Here is a 6,294-nt window from a genome sequence, read left to right as displayed (position 1 = left end):
CTTTTGTTTGGGGTTCTCTGCGCTTCTTGGACCTGTAAGTCCATTTCTTTCACCAGGTGGGGGAAGTTTTCTGCCTTTATTTCTTCAAATAGGTTTTCAATATCTTGCTGTCTCTCATCTTCTGGCACTCCTATTATTCTGATGTTGGTACGCTTGTAGCTGTCCCAGAGGCTCCTTACACTATCTTCACACTTTCGGATTCTTTTTTCATTTTGCTTTTCAAGTTGGGTGTTTTTTGCTTCTTCGCATTTCAAATCTTTGGTTTGATTCTTGTGCTCCTCTGGTCTGCTATTGGGTATAATATTCTTTATTTCAGTCCATGTATGCTTACTTTCTAGTTTCTTTATCATAGCATCGAGGGTCTCATTAGTTTTCGTGAGGCTCTGCTCAAGTTTATTGCAAGCCCTCAAAATTGCGATTTTTAGCTCCATATCCTCCATTTCTGTCATGTTTTTTTGTCTCCACATCTTTTATGCTTTCTTGGTGCACCCCCTTGTGGTCTTTGTGCACAGTCTTGTTCTAGTTAAGCCTTAATTGTTGTAGTAAATACTAGAGGGATTTGACCACCAGGCCGACTGGCTGTGAGAATCAGCTGTGTGGAAAACTTCTGTCCTCTGGGGAGGTGCTAATCTAGCCTTTGCCTGAGGCGATCCGGCAAATGGCTCTGCGCAGGGCTTGGGCGGGGCGGGATCAACAGGGTGGGCGGAGGGAGTAGTTATGGCTGCTCTCAGTTTGTCCCCAGGGGCTCTGCCTCTCTGTCCCAGCAACCGCTGCAAACCTCGGAGGGACCGTAGCCAGACAGTCCTGCTTCTCCCGTTTGAGTCTGGGTCCCTAGAGACTCGCCCGGATCTGTAGCCCAGAGTCTGAGACTCCCTCCTGATTGAAAACGACAACCGCGCCCTCAGCCACCAGCCCGCTTTGCGCGCGCACCACTGTACCTTTAAATTTTCCACACTGCGCCTCCTCTGAGCCTTGTAATGCTGTTGTTTTTCCTTCTAGTTGAAGAGTCTCTCCTCAGCCAGCCTTCCTGTGGTTCTGGTTGATGTCCGTTCCGTCTTTTAGTTGTATTTTTGAAGTGGTTGTTTGCAGCAGCAGTCTCCGGTGTTTACCTATGCCGCCATCTTCGATTCTCCCCATGGTGTATGATCTTTCTAATGAAATGCTGGATCCAGTTTGCTAGAATTTTGTTGAGGATTTTAGCATCTATGTTCATGAGGGATATTGGCCTGTAATTCTCTTTCTTTGTGGTGTCTTTATCTGGTTTTTGGATTAGTGTAATGCTGGCTTCATAGAAAGAGCTTGAAAGTGTGCCTTCCTCTTGAATTTTTTGGAATAGTCTGAGAAGGATTGACTTTAGTTCTTCTTTGAATGTTCAGTAAAACTCCCCTGTGAAGCCATCTGGTCCAGGGCTTTGTTTGCTGGAAGCTTTTTGATTACTGTTTCAATTTCATCAGTAGTTATTGGCCTATTCAGGTTTTTTGATTCTTCCTGATTGAGTTTTGGAAGCTTGTATTTTTCTAGGAATGTGTCCATTTCATCGAGGTTGTCCAGTTTGTTGGAGTAGAGTTGTTCGTAGTATTTTTTGACAATCCTTTGTATATCAGTAGGATCAGTTGTTACTTCACCTCTTTCATTTCTGATTTTGTTTATTTGGGTCCTCTCTCTTTGTTTCTTGGTGAGCCTGGTGAGAGGTTCATCAATCTTGTTAATCCTTTCAAAGAACCAGCTCTTGGTTTCATTGATCTTTTGTATTGCTTTTTTGGTCTCTATGTTCTTTATTTCTGCTCTGATCTTTATTATTTCCTTCCTTCTGGATACTGTGGGATTTTCTTGTTGCTCTCTTTCTAACTCTTTGAGTTGTAGGGTCAGATCATTTATTGCCAGTTTTTCTTGTTTTTTAGGTAGGCCTGTAGAGCTGTGAACTTCCCTCTCAGGACTGCTTTCATTGTGTCGCATAGATTTTGGATTGTTGTGTTTTCATTGTCATTTGTTTCCAGGATGCTTTTTATTTCTTCTTTGATCTCTCTGGTAACCCAGTCATTGTTTAATAGCATGCTATTTAGCCTCCAAGTGTTTGATTTTTCCCCCAATGTTTTTATTGTAGTTGATTTCTAATTTTATGTCATTGTGATCTGAGAAGATGCTTGTTATGATTTCTATCCTCTTGAATTTGAAGAGACTTTGCCTGTGTCCTAATATATGGTCTATCTTTGAAAATGTCCCATGTGCACTGGCGAAGAATGTATATTCTGTAGCTTTGGGGTGAAATTTTCTGAAGATGTCAATTAAGTCCATCTGATCTAGTGAGTCATTTAGGATTGCTGTTTCTTTGCTGCTTTTTTGTTTAGAGGATTTATCCAGTGTTGTCAGTGGGGTATTGAAGTCCCCTACTATGACTGTATTGCTATCGATCTCTCCCTTGATATCTTCCAGAAGTTGTGTTATGTATTTGGGTGCTCCTGTATTGGGTGCATATATGTTTACCAGAGTTATATCTTCTTGTTGAATTGCTCCCTTTAGTATTATGTAGTGGCCTTCCTTATCTCTTGTTATGGCCTTTACTTTGAGGTCTATTTTGTCAGATATAAGTATCACAACCCCAGCTTTTTTCTCATTTCCATTTGCCTGAAAAAAATTTTTCTATCCCTTCACTCTCAGTCTGTGTGAATCCTTTGTTCTGAGGTGGGTCTCTTGCATACAGCAAATATATGGGTCATGTTTTCTTATCCATTCAGCTACCCTGTGTCTTTTGATTGGAGCATTTAATCCATTTACATTTAATGTTATTATTGAAAAGTACTTGTTTGTGGTCATTTTTATTCTTAATGTTTGTGTTTCTTCTTGTCTTTCTGTTTCTTCTTTTTACAGCAGTCCCTTTAGCATTTCTTGCATTGCTGGTTTGTTGGTAATAAACTCTTTTAGCCCTTTTTTGTCCATGAAGCTCCTGATTCCCCCTTCAATTTTGAATGATAGCCTTGCTGGGTATAGTATTCTTGGATTCATTCCCTTGCTTTGCATCACTTTGTATATTTCATTCCATTCCCTTCTTGCCTGGTGTGTTTCTCTTGAGAAGTCAGCTGATATTCTAAAAGGAGATCCCTTGTAGGTAGCTTTCTCTCTCTCTCTGGCAGCCTTTAAGATTCTTACTTTGTAGTTGGTGTTTGCCAATTTAATTATGTTGTGTCTTGGTGTTGGTCTTTTGGGGTTCATCTTGTTTGGCACTCTATGTGCTTCTTGGTCTTGTGTAGTTTTTTTTCTTGCCAGTATCAGGGAAGTTTTCTGTCATTATTTCTTCAAACAGGTTTTCTATTCCTTGCTTCTCCTCCTCTCCTTCTGGTACCCCTATTAAGCGAATGTTGTTTCATTTTGCGTTGTCCCAAAGCTCCCTTAGACTCTCCTCTTGCTTTTTAAGTTTTTTTCCAGTTGCTCCTGTGTTTGTGTGTTTTTTCCTACCTTGTCTTCTAATTCACTGATGCGGTCTTCAGCCTCTTCTAGTATGCTGTTTAAGCCTTCCATTGTGTTCTTTATTGCAGCTATTTCGGTCTTCATTTCCTCTTAGTTCCTTTTCGTGTTGGTGACATTCTCATTCAGCTCCTTGTAATTCTCATTGAGTTGTGTGTATTTGTCATCCAGCCATTTGAGCATCCTTATAACCATTACTCTGAATTCTTTCTATGATAAGTTAGTAGCCTCAATTTCATTTAACTCCCTTTCTGGTGATTTCTCTTTTTCTTTCCTTTGTGGATTGCTTTTTTGTCTTCCCATGTTTTGCTGTAATGTTTTAATTGTAGCTCCAATTGCTTTGCTACCCAGTTTCTTTAGGGTATGGTGCTACTGGTGTGACCTCTCAGGTCTCCTAGGTTTGGTAGTCTAGTGTAGCTCCATATTTGAGCTATTTGGGTTCTCTTGATATAGGCCTGCGAGCTGGAAAGGCACAACTGAGGTATCTAGAAGTCAGCAGCTGTGGAGGGGGTGTTCCAATTTTTGCTGTCTTATGCCCTTGGTTAAAATCACGCATGCCCCGCAGGGACTCACAGTGGCACCCAGGAACCGTCTATTGGGGTGGTGGGGCTCAGGAAGCCTGCGTTCTGGCAAAGCATGACTGTGGTGTCCAGAGTTCTGTAGTTGTGGGGTGGGCAGTCTCAGCTTTTGCTGCTGCCTCCGTGGTTGGATACACGCGATCCCAGCAGCAGCTCACAAGGCACCTGTGGTGAGTTTGCCAGCAGGGTATACTGACACACTCTGAAGGGCCCTGGCACTGAAGCCACTGGATTACAGTGTCTGTGGGCAGGTATCCCAGAAGAGGGAATTCAGCGTTTCTACAGCACAGCACCCCTGTTTGTTTAAGTATGTGACCAGCAGGGCTCACAGTGGGGCCGCAGGGCTGCCTGTGGAGTGTTGGTCTTGGGAGACCTGCACACTGGAAAAGCATGCAACTGTAGTGTCCAGAGTTCTGCAGCTGTGGGGTGGGGAACCTCAGTTTTTGCTGATGCACCTGTGGTGGATAGGCGCGTGTTCCCAGTGGTGGCACACAGGAGCACCCGCAGTGAGTTTGCTAGCGCAGGTGCACTGAAGCACTCTGAAAGGCCCTGGCAAGCTTAATCAAGGCGTCTTTGGGCCGGTATCCAGGATGGGTGAATTCAGAATTTCTACTGCCCAGGGGAGTGCGTCCCTATTAGTTCAAGATCGGACACAGCAGAGGCTCACTGTGGCTTCCCAAAGTGCCCTGTGGATAGATGGGCTCAGGGGGAGTGAGCAATTGTAGCAGTGCAGTTCACCTGCGCTGAGCTCTGAGGCACTCTGAGGGGCCCTGGTGCTGAAGGGCCCTGGCGCTGAAGTTGCACAGCTGGGTGTGTGTGGGCAGTTAATCAGGCAGAGGGAATTCAGAATTTCTCCTGGGGGGCAGTGCACCTGTGTCTGTACAAAATCACACCCAGCTGAGGCTCCCAGTGACTCCTAAGAGAAGTCTATGGAGTGGTGTGCCTCGGAGACCTGTGAACTGGAGACATGCGAATGTGATGTCGGAGGTCTGCCACTGGGGAGGGGGAGGCTGCACTTACTGCTGCGGGCGGGCTTGGTGCTCCTTTGGCAGTGGAGATCCCAGGGTCTGCGAGTTGCGGGTGTGGCTGCAGGATTTTGGCTGGAGTGGCTGCCGGGTCAATGGCGGGCAGTCTCCCAGGCCTGTCTGGGTGGTGGTGCTGAGGAGTTCCTAGAAGAGGCCGCTCTCCCTGTTAAGATGGCATGGGCTCCATGCCGGAGTCCTGCAGTCCGGGGAGTGCCATAGCAGTGGTAGTCTCTCCATGTCCAAGAGAGCCTGTTCTTCCAGCCTCTGCTGCTCCTGCTGGAGTTAACTGTCCCTCACTCACTCACACACACAACAGACACATCCACTGACTCTCCTTTTATCCCCTCACTCACTCACTTCTTATCCCTCACCTCCATAATGCCAGCCGCCATCTTTTGATGCTCCAAGCCACATCAAGGTTTTTGTTACCAAACTGGCTTAGTGGGGACATTTGATCCAACCCTGCCTGTCCAGGCTCTTCCACCCTCAGCTGTGTGGCATTGGCCAGGATGACTCTCAGACCCTGCGGTAGCCCATTGCCTCACCTGGGAGGGTGGACTTAGATAAGCAACAGGAGGTGCCTTACTGAGCACTTACTACCTGCCGGCACTGCTGCAGGTGTGTGGAGAGAACCAGGACAATCCTGAGGGCACAGTTCCTTAATTGTGCCTCATTTATAGGAGATGAAGCTGTTGAGGAAACCACCCTGGTCAGCAGCTGATAAGGGAGGAGCTGGATAGAGGGAGTTAAGGGCATCCATGGGGAAGCTGGAGGCCACAGGGAACAAGCCCAGAACCCTCTGAGGAAGGTGTCTTTGTCCTCCTGGCCTGGGCTCTGCCGGGGGTCAGCCTGGGTCAGGGGACAGGATTAGGGTGAGGGTAAAGGAAATGTCATGGTACCTCCTAGTTCTCCTGAGGTACAGAAATAGCCCAGGGAGGCTCCCAGAGCCACCATGACGAGGACCCTGATCATGCTGCCAACGATGGTCCCCACAGAGTAGCCCATGTAGTTTTGTTCTGCTGAAAGGAGAAGGGAAAGGGGGAGAGGTGAAGGCCCAAGTCCATTCAGGGGAAACTAGGAGGGGCCTTGCAGGGGGAGGCCTAGTAAGGGAGGAAAGAACTGCCACCTAGTCTGTGCTGTTTGGGGGTGTCAGGACTGACACCCCACTTCTGGCGGTTGCATCATTCTCTGTTTTGCACATTTGAAACCTTCCATTTGCTGTAACTTTG

The 6,294-nt window shown here is 46.4% G+C and overlaps 1 protein-coding gene across 1 annotated transcript in view; it reads right to left on the bottom strand.

Annotated features, from left to right (window-relative positions):
• LOC102441380 (carcinoembryonic antigen-related cell adhesion molecule 8-like) overlaps positions 1 to 6,294 on the bottom strand; it is a 178,753-nt gene that overhangs the window by 129,815 nt on the left and 42,644 nt on the right.

Source organism: Myotis lucifugus, unplaced genomic scaffold (assembly GCF_000147115.1).
Source record: "Myotis lucifugus unplaced genomic scaffold, Myoluc2.0 scaffold_670, whole genome shotgun sequence".
NCBI classification, from domain to species: Eukaryota; Metazoa; Chordata; class Mammalia; order Chiroptera; family Vespertilionidae; genus Myotis; species Myotis lucifugus.
The sequence above is the reverse complement of the archived record's forward strand: the minus strand, read 5'-3'. Positions and strand labels throughout refer to the sequence as shown.